Source organism: Daktulosphaira vitifoliae, unplaced genomic scaffold (assembly GCF_025091365.1).
Source record: "Daktulosphaira vitifoliae isolate Bord-2020 unplaced genomic scaffold, ASM2509136v1 Scaffold_1, whole genome shotgun sequence".
Classification (NCBI taxonomy): Eukaryota; Metazoa; Arthropoda; class Insecta; order Hemiptera; family Phylloxeridae; genus Daktulosphaira; species Daktulosphaira vitifoliae.
This window is the reverse complement of record NW_026099572.1, coordinates 82,296,032-82,311,199: the sequence shown is the minus strand read 5'-3', so window position 1 is coordinate 82,311,199 and position 15,168 is coordinate 82,296,032. Positions and strand designations below refer to the sequence as shown.

Here is a 15,168-nt window from a genome sequence, read left to right as displayed (position 1 = left end):
ATGCACTCAGACCTGTTGGTCCATTGTGCGCACCTCATACCGAATTGTCTCGATTCGGTTTACCCACCTAAGTGTTATCACCAAAGTGTTAATACATTACCAACCATAAAGTCACCTCTAAAGATGACCAAAGAGTCCTGTCTTTCTGGCGAAATTAAGTATCTCTCTGGGTTTTAGGTTTTTAATATCCTCTTTTTCAGGAAATGGTTTGTTCAAGTAGTTTGATCTTAGTGTGGACAAGGCTTCACATTCGCACATGATGTGAAATGAGTCTTCCTCTTCTACTCCACACTTCCTGCACAATGGTGATTCCGATACCCCCATTGCGTTAAGATGCTTAAGCAGGTGACCATGTCCTGTCAGTAGACCAGTCAGGGTGCTTATTTGATGTCTAGTCATGCTATTAAGATCACCCAGCAATAAACCAGGGGTCTTGATAAACATTTTAGATTGTCTAGGTACTACCAAGTACTTCCAGATTTTCCTGTGTTGTTCTCTGCACCAATTCTTGGGTAACGCTTTGAGCGATTGCTCAGTGAGCCCTACCACTGGTTCTGGTCCAACATAGGTGTTCTCTGCTCCTTTCCTGGCTAGAAAGTCAGCATTCTCATTTCCAGTGACACCGTTGTGTCCCGGTACCCACGCTAGTGTAACTTTGTTGAACCTCGATAGTGATTCTAAAGTTTCCCTGCATTCGAGGACCAGCTTTGAATTCACCTGATCGTTACAGAGTGCTTTCAAAGCCGCTTGACTATCACTTAAGATAGTTATCTTCCTATTTTTGTATACCAGCAGGTTCTGAGCCCCTACCAGTATCGCCATCACCTCTGCTTGGAAAACAGAGGGTGTTGTGCCCAATGACATACTGACATTTATTCGTGGCTTTAAGCCCCAAATTCCAGCACCTACCTTTCCTGATTTTTTGGATCCATCTGTATATATCACAAATCCTCCTTTGTCAGTCAGGTGGTTAATATTCCATTCTATACGTGTAGTGATCTCCACTTTGTAGGGAATGTTATTCTTAAGAACCGGTTTGATATAGTCCAAGGGGTATTCTAAAAAGCCCTTGTCTATCTCTTTTAGTATTTTACCACGTTCTGTTGTATCACTCTCCAAAGTCCACATACCTAAGTTGTGGAATCTTAGTGCTGTAGCTTTGTCGTGAGCTTTCACCTCTAGATGCAGAGGAGGCAATCCAATTAGTGCCTCTAATGCGACCGTTGGTGTAGTTCTTAATGTTCCAGTGATAGCAATAGCAGCCATTCTCTGTATGCGACTAAGTTCTTTCCTAGCTGTAATGAGTGCTGTTCTGGTCCACCAGACCAGGGCACCGTACAATATCATAGGTTTAATCACTGACGTGTACAACCAATACATAACTCTTGGTTTAAGACCCCATGTCTTTCCCAAGGCTCTGCTGCAAGTCCACAATGTGGTCATTGCTTTTTTGATTCTTGACTCAACATGTGATTTCCATTTTAGCTTACTATCCAAGATAATACCTAAGTATTTTACTTCTGATTTTAAGCTAATTTCTTGTCCATTCAGAGTAAGAGTGTCCAGGTTGTCTAGTCCTATTCTCTTTCTAGTGAACATAACAACCTCTGCTTTATTTGGATTAACAGATAGACCGTACTTACTACACCATATCTGTATAGTGTTAAGTCTCTGTTGTGCTAAGTCAATAATAGTGTCTGGGAATTTACCCACCACTGCTATAATCAAGTTATCCGCATAGGCTTGTGTATAACAATATTTGTTTAACTCTCTAATAAACGAGTCCAATACTAGACACCATAGCAAGGGGGATAGAACCCCGCCTTGTGGGCATCCCTGTTTGACACTCTTGATTACTTTGGTCTCATTGAGCTGTCCCAAAATGGAGCGTTCCTTAAGCATGGATTCTATCCACTTAATAATAAGTGGTTCTATTCCATGCTGTTGTGCAGATTCACACATAGCATCGAAGGGAGTATTGTCAAAAGCCCCTTCGATGTCCAGGAATATACCTACTGCATACATTTTATTCTCTACAGCTTTCCCTATTTTACTAGTTAAGCAGTGTAGAGCTGTATCAGTAGATTTCCCCGTTTGATACGCATGTTGGTTTTCATGTAAAGGGTTCTCCTTAAGAGGCCCCTCCTTGATGTACCTATCAATAAGTTTCTCCGTAGTCTTAAGAAGAAAAGAAGTAAGACTTATTGGTCTGTAGGATTTTGCTTCATAATAGTTAGTGCGGTTAGGTTTGGGTATAAACACTACCCTAACCTTACGCCAGCTTTCTGGTTGATAACCATAGGCAAGGCATGCCCTAAATATTTTGCAGAGATGGGGGACGATTATCTCTAACCCTTCTTGCAGAAGTGCAGGGAAAATTTCGTCACAGCCTGCAGCTTTAAAACTGCCAAAGGCTTTTATTGCCCATCTTATTCCACTTGGGGTTATCACTTTCCTGGTTAGTCTCCAATCAGCACAGGTCACACGTTTGTCCTGTGCATCATGTTCCTGTTCTCTGTTGTTAATTGTAGAGTCAGGAAAATGTGTATTCATCAAATGTGATAATGTTTCATTATCATTATTGGTGAACATTCCGTCTGGCAGTAGTATTGCCTCGACAGTTTTGTTTGGTCCATTCCTTAGTGATCGCAGAAGTCTAGTTGCTATAGGGAGTTGTTGTATATCCCCACAGAACTTCTTCCAGCTTTCTCTTTTGGACTTTTTCAATGCAGATTTGTAGTTCCTTTGGGCGTCCTTATAGGATTCCCAGTGTTGTTCCAAACCTGATTTCATTGCTTTATTTAAGAGCTTACGTGAACTCTTTCTTAATTTAGACAGGTTAGCATTCCACCAAGCTACACCCTGCCCTGTACCTTTCCTTTCTATTAAAGGACAGTTTTCTTTGTAAGCTGAGACAATGGAGTCCTGTAGCATATTTACAGCCCTTTCAGTACTCTGTCTCGACCCCAATCTAAACTGTAGGTTAATCAGGTCACGAGAGAGATCTGCCCTGTATTTGTCCCAGTTTGTTCTTTTCGGGTTCCTATAGTACTCCGTCTCAACTTTGTTAATTTCCAAAGTGAATCGTAAGTGCCTATGATCAGAAAGAGAAGGTTCGGAGGACACTTTCCACCCTTTTATCTTTTGAAGTAACCCTTTTGAACAAACTGTTAGATCAATGACTTCCTGCCTGTTCCTGATAACAAAAGTAGGTTCACTACCTCTGTTCAGTATACTTAGGTCTGTAGTCAGCAATAGATCCATTATAACCTCTCCTCTTTGGTTGATGTTACTGCTCCCCCAAATAGTGTGGTGTGCATTAGCATCCATACCTAGGATTAGTTCTAATTTTTCATTTTTGCAATAATTAAAGAGCATAGTTAGGTCCCTACCTGGGTCTGTGACCTCATATGGTAAGTATCCTGAAGCTACTATGATATTTTTACCATCATTTAGTGTTACTCTAATAATAGTCAAGTCTGCACTTGATAGATTAAGTATCAGGCTGGCTTTAACTTTATTATTAACCAAAATGCAAGTTCTTGGTTTATCTGCTTGTTTATGAAACAGTTTAAAATCCCTTAGATTTAGCCCCTTAATCTGGTCCCCATTTATCCATGGTTCCTGAATAAGTGCTATTTGTAAGGGTGTTGTATGCCTCTCAGTTAGGGTCCTTAGTAATACACTACTGGCCCCTTTACTGTGATGCAGGTTTATTTGCGTGAATTGAATTCTATTGTCAGCCATTCAGATAAACTGATGTTGACGCCTAAGAAAGCACGCTGTGCTGGGTGTGATACAGGTGTCTGAAACAGTCCCTGTGTCACACAGCCCCCCCTGTGGGTGGTGTCCCACCGCCGTCCCCAGGTGGCGACCGTGCCTTGGTTCCGCTCTCCACATTTCCTTTTGGATCTGTGGAGAGGTTCCCCTCAGCTGTGGCCGTTATTGAGGGTGGCGGTTTCCTGGGTCCCTTTCCCTTACGTAACACACTTCCTCCCTTCCCTTTCGAGGCAGGAGTAAAGTGTGTCCGTTTGCCCCTTACCTGTGCCTTACCTCCTTTCCCGAGTGGCACTGGTGATTCCTCAGCCTTCCTCTTCCCAGATTTTTGAGGTGTGGATTTTTTCACATCCTTCCGGGCTGGTGGCTGCTTGGCAACATAATCTGTGAAGCAAACTCTGCCCATTCCAAAATATGGACTGCGCTTCAGTTCCTCCAGTTTGACCATGCTGTTTTCGTCCACACTTAGGAACAGAGTTTGTCCTTTCGGGCCAACCTCTGTCTCATGGTGGACTTTCCAGATCGCCGTGTTCAGCCCTGGGTTTTGTTTTGCCAAAATTTCCAAGATCTTCTTGGACTCTTTTGGCAGCCCTGGTATGTGAGTGACCATCCGTTTATACTTGATCGGGTTGTAGGCTTCCAAATGGAGTTCTGCACCGTCCCAAGGTTTTATCAAGTTGACATGGTCAGTGAGCCACTTAAGAGAGCTCTCTTGGGCTGCACTGATCACAAGTGCTCCATCAGTGAGTCTGGTGTCTTCAAACCTTGGTACGTCGGTTCCATCAGTACCCGACAGTATCAAGTCTCCAACACAAGACTCAATGAGTAGCCCCTGCTCTGTGGTCAACTTGTTAGTGGGGTAGCCTGCGAGGACCAGAGCCACTTTTTTATCATCGGTTACCACGTCCCTGTAGGTCGGTACCCAATGAGTTTTCTTACATGGAGGTTCTTGCCCCTTGTCCTCAGGTTTTTGAGCTTCGGTTCCCTTTGACTTTTTCAAGTCATCGGTTCCCTTGTCTCCCTCCTTTGGTAGGTTCTTCTGCCCCTCCATGTTTGCTCGGCTCCTCTTCAGCTTGCGCCTCTGACTGCCGCTCAGTTTCTCAGTTCTAAGTTTTAGACCCTCGATTTTGTCAGCTACTGCTCCCAGTTGATCTTGCGATTCCTGGTCTACATTTGCTGACGTTGCTGTCTCTTTGCTAGTAGACGGTTCACCAAGTGTCCCGTTGTTGGCATTGAGACCTTCAAGTTCGGCGATTCTTCTGCGAAGAGTCGCCAGTTCACGATCTTGTTCCGACAGGTTGTCCTTAGGATCCCTGATCGTTACAAGTTCGTTGTTTTGTGGTTTTTCTATGTTTTTGTCCATATAGTTCCCACGAGAAGTCGAGAAATAAAGGTCCGTCACAGCAGAGCTCGATACTGTGATAAGGCTGTATACTCTATGGTGCGCCAGGTGCCATAGAGGATCCCAATGGTCACTTTACCTTTCGGCTAACTACCCTGTGACAAGTTAGCAACCCTTTCACTTGGTATGGCTGGGTTAGGGGGGCCTATTCGCTGTTAGCAAGCAGGTATGCCCAGGCCTACCGGTCCCAACTAACCATAGTCATGACCGGCTAAGAGCAGTGGTACGTGTTGCCACCCCCACTGAAATAACTAGGGTCCGCGGGGTTGTTAGGCCCGTAATCCTTGCGGATTCCCCTGCGGGAAAATATGCCTATAAAAATGCAGAATACTTTTTGAATAGACCTCAAATTTCGATATTTAGGTTTGTATGCACAAACATATAATGTCTTCTATAGAATATGGCGTTAACACGAACAAGACAATTCCATTAAACACCTGATTGTGTATGAAACTTGGTGCATTTCTACAAGTTGTAATAGAGGTTTTTAATTACAGGTGTGCTTCCAGCTGGCGTCTTTTTCAACCATACGTCAAAAGAACAGAAATCATATCTGGTTGAAGTCATTGCCCTTAAAAACTACCTTATTTTTTGTAAATGAGGAAAATTCCACAAAAATATTTGATTTTTAATATTAGTAAATTTTGACATTTTTAGCTTCGATGCGAAGCTGAGAAGATATTGGTTTTACTATGATGTGTTTTTGTGTCTGTTACCACTTTTTCTCAGCTCTCACCGAACGGATTTCTTTCAACGATATGTCAAAAGATCACAAATCGTATATAGTCGAAGACATTACCCTTAAAATTTGAAAAAAATTCCCTCGTTCCCCGTAAATGGGGGAAACCTCCAAAAAAATTACAAATTTAAAAATCGCTAATTTTCGAAATTTTTTCAATTTTTTTTACTAAAATGTGCCGTAACTTTTTCAGAACTGAACATATCAATAAAATTTTTTTTTTATAGATGCTTGATATCTTTACCTATCATTTAATATATTTTTTTTTGTAAATTTGACCCTTTATCTGCCCACAGGGGGGGATTTAAAAAGACAACTTTTTCACAAAAAATTAACTTTTGAAAATGTTCCGGAAGGTCTGACACTTTTATATATATCTTAAATTAAAGTTAATGTAATATACTTTAATTTGAAAAAAAAAAATTGACCTCTGGACTTGTCTTCATGGTGAAAACGGCTACGGTTTTAAATTTGTTGATCAACCAATAGTGCACCCGACAATTGTCTTGGAGATATAAGCTACTTTAAATATTATTAACTTATAGTTGTATGTATGTACGAGACTGTTTTAATAACAAATTATGTCCATATTTTTATAATAGAATTAAAAACTTATACTTATTAATAAAAAAAATTTATTACTCATTAATAAGAAATTTGTGTAAGTTAAGTTTAAAATCATATGATTGATAATAAACCATTAAAATATTTTACCGATTTTTTTTATCTATGAAAATGAAACTAAAAACATAAATACAGTAGAACCTCATTAGTCCGGACTTCGCTTAATCCGGACAGCTGTCTAATATAACGAAAAATACGCAGTTTATGCCGTAGACTAAAATAAACATAAAAGCAAGTTCCTCGAATTTCCCATAAGTACATATATTCTTATCTACCGTCATTAAAGTTATCATAAACTATGTATTAGTAATTTATATATGATTATGTATATGCATTATGTTGATATGTAAGTTTTTTAATATGTAATGTTTTTGCTGGACCTAATATCATGTTGCATTACATATATATTGTATATCATATATAGTAATTAGTATAATATAATATTCTTAAATCTATAATACGGACATGTTTTTGGTTATTTTGTTTAATCAGGACTTTCATTAAATCAGACAACCTAGAGTCCTTATTAGTCCGGATTAATGAGGTTCTACTGTACTCATAAAAATACTTTACAATATGACTTCTTCAAATATTTACTGAAAACCAAAAACTTAGACTTATGGACTTTTACGATTTTTACGTCTTTTACAACAAAAAAAGTGAATGTAATACTGCCATATTTTGAAATGTGGCTATATTGCGTACACAAATTGATTTTAAATAGACATACACTTAAATACGGCAGTATTGAAGTTAAACTATGTATGTGCCATAAGTCGAATTATGACAGTGTTACATTTTAAATTAATAAGTCTGCCCGCAATAAATTGAAATAAGGCAGGCATTAAATGGATAAATATAAAAATGTATACTATCATAAGGTAAAAAATGTTTATGTATTACTTTGCTTTGAAAATTATCTATAAATTATTAATTATTATATAATTAATAGAATATTTCAATACTATCATAACTTAAAATTGACAAATTTCCAGTTGTTGTAGAATTGTTCTAGATGTGCGATTTCTTATATTATGACCGTTTAGTTTGGGTCAATTCGGATGATTAGAATCCATAAACGTAAATACATATGTTAAGTACATATACTGCGAAAAACGATTCTAAATTTCCACTTATGACACTACTTTAAAAAAAATCAAGTCGTAAGGGAGCCATTTTCAAAAAGAAATTAAAAATGTATGTACGTTACTAAAGGTCCTTTATTTAATATTAAATATTTTACATATTAGATTAAATATTTTATATAAATATAAAATTTAAAAAAAAAACCTAAGGCTGAAAATCACTTAAAATTTAAAAGTTGAAGTTTTATAACTTGAGAAGAAAAAAACAATTTGTTTACATATTCCAGTTACTGTTTTTACGTTGTATGTACAGATTATGATTAAATTACTATTATAAAACCAAGTATTTGTATATGAATCATTTTTATCAATAACAGACATTTTTTTTCAAAGTAACAATATAAATTATATTTAACGTCAATAAATACAATTTTTTTATTTAATCACAATAAAAACATCGTGCGAACAAATATGTAATATCTATAATTAATAAAAACATGTAAGTTCTATTATGAATTTGAACAATAGAATCATTTTATTTGTAGATAAAAATAAAACGTAATGGAAACGAACAATAGAATTATATCAAATTTTACATAAAATAAAAACAGCTTTTAATTTTTTTTAATTGTTCAGAAAAACTAATATATATTCTAAACGCTATTAAAATGTAGTCAGAATGAATTAAAAAAATAAATATTCCAGTATTATTTTGAATGCGGATAAATGATAAAATATATTTATATTGTTTTATTGTCATTTATTTTTATATTCAACTAATTAGTATTAGTAAAATAGTCCATTAATAAAACATCTCACAATAGGTAATGTTCATATAAAAGTTAAACATTGTATTTAAATGAATTTCATTTTTTTGATACAAATTGAAAAAAATTATTTTCCTTTCATTTATTTCTATATTAAGTTATCGTTTATAGTTTTCCCTATAGTTCTCCTTTTAATTTCCAAATTCAAATCCAAATTCGTTGGCCAACCAATAGTTTACCCGACGGTTGTCTTAGAGATATAAGCTACTTTAAATATAATTGTACGTACGTACGAGACAGTTTTAATAGCAAATTATGTCCTTATTTTTATTATAGTTCTAATTAAACACCAATACTTATCAATAAAAAATATAAATACTCATTAATAGATAAATTACAAGTGTAGTAATACACAAAAATAAAGTCGTAAAAAATTATATTGCCTTTTCTCCATTACTTATTTACAATTCACAATTCACACTATACAATAGTTTACAATATTTCTTCTTTTAAATTTACTCTCAACAACCTTTGCATTGTTTTAATGTTTATAAAATCTTATCAAAATTTTGAAAAATTAGTTATTTTATTTTTAATGAATTTTATGGAAAGTGTATATTTTGAAAGAAGAAAACTCAAAGTACAAATAATTGTTTTCCTAATTGAATTCATTACAATTGAAATAAATTGATTAAGTTGATACATTAGCGAGTTCGTATCATTAATAGTGGCAGTTAAATGCTTTCATATGTTTATTATTATAATATTAAGGTTTTAGTTGAAAATGTTGTAAAATTTTGTTGTGTAGAAAATGTACGTCAAGTAAGTTTAAAAACATATGGGCGATAATAAATTATTAAGATAATTTTAAATACAACAAATAAATAAAATAACATCTAGGAAATTATTAACTAAAATAAATACATTAAATACTTTGCATGTACAAACTTAACGTAATGTAATTCATCTCTACAGGCAGTATGGGAACTTTTGATTTATAAAATAAAGATAAAATGAACACAACATTACATTACGAAATGTTCAATTATAATATTTTAAATAAATATTTATTACAAATCAAATAATCTACACAATATAAATAGTTTTAAACGGACGCTTCATCAATGACAGTTATCAGCCTATTGTTAGGACCAGCCACTAGCTGCCTTTTGCCACCCTTCGGAGTCTCTTCTTCGGCTTGTTTGACCATCGTCGTCATTTCCGGTCCATTATAACCGGCATTTCGGTAATCAAATTATTTTCGAACTCGCTTAGCATTAAGTAGTTCTCCACCTTATTGCAGGACGTTATACAATCTCCAATGTAGTCGAAATCATCGAGTAAGTTGTTTGGTAAATCCATATCTGCGATGCCCTCTTCAGATATACAAGTGAGTTCTGGTTTGTCGGTAGGACCAATGACGCCTGGTGTAAGTAGTCCCATACCAACGATGTTGCCTTATATATTTAGCGGAGGTTCAACAACAACTACTTCTTCCGGTTCAACAGTAAAAGATAATTTACGTCGTTGAGGACATGAAGTGGATACAAATAACTGTTTTGTTCCAGATTCATTATGTTTGTGACGAACAACGTTTCTCCTATGCAAATCGATGAAAAACATAGTCAAGCTTCCGAGTAGTACGCAAGCCGAACTAAAATAGTAGCCGGTCTTACCGCCAAAACCAATGTTAATGTAACCTGTAAGAAATATTGAAAAATCATTAATNTCTGTAAGAAATATTAAAAAATCATTAATATAATTTCAAGACATAAATCATAATGTTCATTTTAATAAGGTTGAAAATTAAAACGATATTTATATGATTATTAAGTCTTTATATTTTAATATTGGTAATATATATATATATATGTTACGGGTAAAGTACAAAATATGGTTAGTGTTCACATTATCCGGGTAATGTGTACACTACCTGTACCTATTGGATAAAGTAAAAATACTATTTATAAAACGTTTATTTCGTACTTTACTCGGGTATTTTACACATTATCTACGACTGAGTGGGTAAAGTACTTTGATAAAATGTATATGATAAAATAACGATTGTAGATAAATGTTTATGAAGAAACACACGCAATAATATTTAGTACAGTGCTAGTTCGTCTTAATACACGCGTCGTACATATAATAGGTTTTTAAAATGACTTCACGTGAAAAATTTTATGAATGTTTTTATAAAATAGTTAATGAAAAAAATAATAATTCAGTTTATTTATCGGCAGTTAAGTATAATGAAATAGTTTCGGAAATTAAAAATGTGAGATCAAGTGGAATAAAAAGTAACAAGGCATATCGAATTTTGAAAAAATACGACCTCATTACTATTGGAGAAGAAGATAAATTAATATTGCCGTTGTTGGAAGGTAATACAAACATTTTGTACTATATTACTAATGAAAATATCTATGATGTGCTACACGATGTACATTTGAGTATTGGGCATGGTGGAAAACACCGCATGAATGCTGAAGTTAAAAAAAAGTATAAAAATATAACACAAGAAGCAGTGTCTATNGTAAAATTTGCACTGTCTTGCTCCGGAGCGTAGAGAAGTCTAAAAATGGCGGTCGATCGTCGTGTCTGTTTTTGTCTTTGATTTTACGTTTTTGATTTTTTAAATGAAGTATGGCTCGTCTTTGAGGATGATACAATGAAGCAGACCTGTAGCAGGTTCCTAATAAAAATGTGGTGAATACAGTAGCAGTAATCAGTTGTAATCCTAATCTCCACCCGATAGAGCTGAAAATGAAATATATTAAAGATAATAATGGGAACTTCATTATAATGATCGTAAGATGTATTGACGTGCATATACCTAATAGCTCCTTTAATGAAACTAGACATGACAGCAATACCTATTCCACTGCCTGAAACGATAAATATCTCAACGAATTCCCGCTTCCGTTTAAAATACTGAGCTACCATCAAAGTAGAACAATCTCTTGTCATACCCACGCCAATTCCTGAAAGTAAATAAAATGTACAATTATTCTTGTACATATTTCTTGTCGCGGCTTCAAATGTCAACAGCAATTAACTTTCGATGTTGTATATATATCATGATTTAAAAGATTCATACATCTTACTGTATAAAATANAGCTTTAAAAGATGTATGAAATCTTACTGTATAAAATACTCTCATTGATTTATTCTATGAGCATATAAATTATCAAACACTTTTTATTAACGCCATTAATAATTAATCATTATAATTAATAATTAATCATGAATCGGTCATTTCAAAAACGACATAAGTCATTAAATTCAAATTTTTCAAGAACCAAAAAAAACTCAATTACTCCAGAAATTCGACTTTTTTTTCACTTACACCTATTTACAAATTTATTTTTAAGGTCTCTGATATTCATAATCCATAGTTTTAAATAGTCTAACTTTTCCCAAAATGCATAAAATTCAGATAAAACATATTTGACTTACGTTGTTTTTGCAGTCAATAGAAATTTATAATATACAATCTAAGTCAAGAAATAAAATAAAATAGATAAACACAGTAATGTTAATAATATTTTTACACTAGTTGAAATAATTTTATTTAAATAAAATAATTTTTATTTTAAATAAAAATAACTTAACTTTTTTTAACTTTACAAAAAGTAACAAAATTTAAAAATAATTGATTGAAACTTAACAAAAAACAATATAAAATAAACCATTGCACATTTCATAGTACATATTATTTTACAAAAAATAAAATATTTTTTTTTAGCAACAAAAACTTAACTTTTTGAACTTGACAAAATGTTACATGCAAGAGCATTTTTGAATGAAACTTGATAAAAATCAAAATACAACAAAAAACTGTAAAAAAATGTAAACTAACATTAAATTATTAAAAACAACTGATCAAAACTTAACAAAAATAAAAAATACGTTAATACATAATATTTTGAAAAATGTCATGGTACGTAATCATATTCCCCATCAAGTTCTACATTTTCAGATTCCATATTTTGTTCATCAGCAGTTGACCATTTATATATTTCTTCATAAAATAATCTATGCTCCTCGATAATACTATCTTTAACTTGTCTTAAGTTTTCAATTTTTTGGGGGTTTATTGGCACTTTATTATTATACGCCTTTGCTGTTGGCAATGCTATATTATTATTTGTTGTTAATTTTAATAGTTTAAATGTGTGTTTTGATAACCCATCGATAAAATTATGTGTGATTACAATACCTTTATATTTTGTATTATATTCGAAACTCATGTATGTAGATGGGGTAAAGGATTGCTTTTCTCCTTTGGAACTTTTTTTCCAAATGTCTCAATAGAAAAACATGTCTTTTTGTAGTATGATGGCCACCATTTTTTAAAGTCGTAAACTTGATCCGTCTGAAACTTTATTACTTTGAACTTTTCACTGCATTCATTCACTATTTTATAATATTCATCTGGCACATATATACGATCATGCTTTCTTATTTTTTTTTTTATAACTCCAAAATCCCGATCGTTAGGTAAAAATGTATGACCTCTTAGTGGGAAAAAGTGATAAATCCTTTCAAATCGTTGACTATCTGTCAATGCTAGCAAAAATCGTATAACGGTATTATTTTTGTTTTGGCCCGGACAACCATCACAAAACAAGTATAATTCTTTTATAGCTGAATTAATATTATTATTTATATAATCCAGTAACATAGAGCACACATCGTTGGACCCCTTGCAAGCTTCACCCTCATGGCACATGTAAAATGTAGATTCTTCAGTTTTCAAATTTTTAATCCCAAAACAATTCACCCATAATTGTTTTAAATAAAAAATGTCTTATACTGGTATGTTTGGTAGGGGAAAGTTTTGCATAAAATCAAAAGTAATAGCCATAACATCTTGCCTATCTTTACAAAGTTGTTGTATAGATGCCATTTTATTATGAAATTTTNAAAGAAGAATTAATGCAATATTTACCCGAATGGGCACACCCAATGCAATTGGTATAGCTTGCAAGCACTGAACAAATCCACAAGTCCTAGCGAAATTTCTGGCTCTGACTCGTTCATATGTATACATCTTCAGTGAATAATGATAACCACCACAGAACATACCGTATACCCACGTGAATATAATATACCCTTGTCGATCCCCGTGTACTGTTGTTAACGCGAGTATGGAGATCCCACACATGAATACAGACGCTTGACATAGGTATTGTCTGGCAATGCGACACTCCACNTAATACAATTATCTACTTGTGGCCTACCAAATCTAATAGAAAAATTTTCTTTGAAATATTTTAAATAATACTTGTAGTTATCATTAACTTGAGGATATTTTTTCACAAATAAGCCATGCATTATTTTAATGTCTAAACGAGCATCAAGGTATTCGATTTGTTGTNATCGGAAAACCCGTCTTCTTCAGCTTGATGAGCCTAAAATCATTGTTTGAGATGTTTTTAAATATGTCTATTTTTAGAAATTTAGTGTAATATATCGTTCTGCTAACAAGAAAAAAAACATAAATATCTTGTTCATTTTTAGTCGAAAAGTTATTGAGTGTTCCAATGCAAAATTGAAAATCTTCATTTCGAAACTTCGTGAAACAAACATTCTTACACCTGTATTATTTCAGGAATTGAGAATAGAACACAGTAGGTACTCTGATATCCACATATTCATAAAATAACTTACGTGCAATTTTGGCCTGTTTTTCTACTATGTACTATTTTTCCAGTCCAGTTAGTATGTTCAACGTCTTTGACTTTAGACAGTCTGATAACATTTCGTTTGTAATTTGAAATATTGCTTGTTCTTTTTTTTTGAGGTTCGTGATCACTTTCTGACTCGTTTGACGACATGTTTCATTTAATAAAATATAAAACTTTAAATTTTAAAATTTTGAACATTTGACCGTTTATTTTTAAAAGTATTAACGTGTTATTGCTATCATGGTCATTTTTGAAAAATTGATGACTTATGTCGTTTTTGAAATGACCGATTCGTCATATATTAACCATATAATTATTATATGGTTATAATTCAAAACTTCCAACTTTTGATAGATTTGTATAAAAACCAAAGCTTTATTTCATTTAATTTTTATATCTTATGAAATATATTTCTTGAATAAATTAATTGAACATTACTTTTTTGATGTTTTATTTATAAAAGATAATAATTATTAAATATTTAAATCAATTAAAATATTTAATGTTGAGAATTTTGAAACTCTAATAAATGCTTTATCATTGGAAAAATGTAAGCTTTGAATTGTGTAGTTTTTTAAATGTTGTACTCAGTTTCATTAAAGTTATCATACCGCTATAAATTATAATAATTAATTTTATTTGAACAATTAATTTAGTAAAACTATTTATTTAATAACAAAGTTACAGTAAATATATATATATAAACCTTATTGCCGTAGTTTAAAATTGTCTCTTTCAATACCTATGATATATGGTTTTTAAAATTCAATAATTTTATTTAGTTGTATTGTTATCCACAATATTAAACAATTGAATTTCCCATGTGTCCTATTTATTATGTTACGTACAGACGCCGTCAAACCTTTTTCTATTTAAATGTCATTTAAGATAAAATGTCTCGATTAAGGTCTGTTTTACACTTTAATTATTGAATTACTTTTATTTGTCATGTCATTTGTTTTATAAAGTAATACATGAATGATAAAATTATTTTGTTTAATTATCATATAACTTATTATGCCTTCAACATTTTAATTGTTTATTTTTGATAAAAACTCAAATAATTTGATTCGTTTAACA

General features: G+C 33.0%; 1 pseudogene; it reads right to left on the bottom strand.

Annotated features, from left to right (window-relative positions):
• Window positions 1–8,274: 8,274 nt before the first annotated feature.
• LOC126895846 (uncharacterized) lies at window positions 8,275–11,424 on the bottom strand (annotated as a pseudogene).
• Window positions 11,425–15,168: the final 3,744 nt, after the last annotated feature.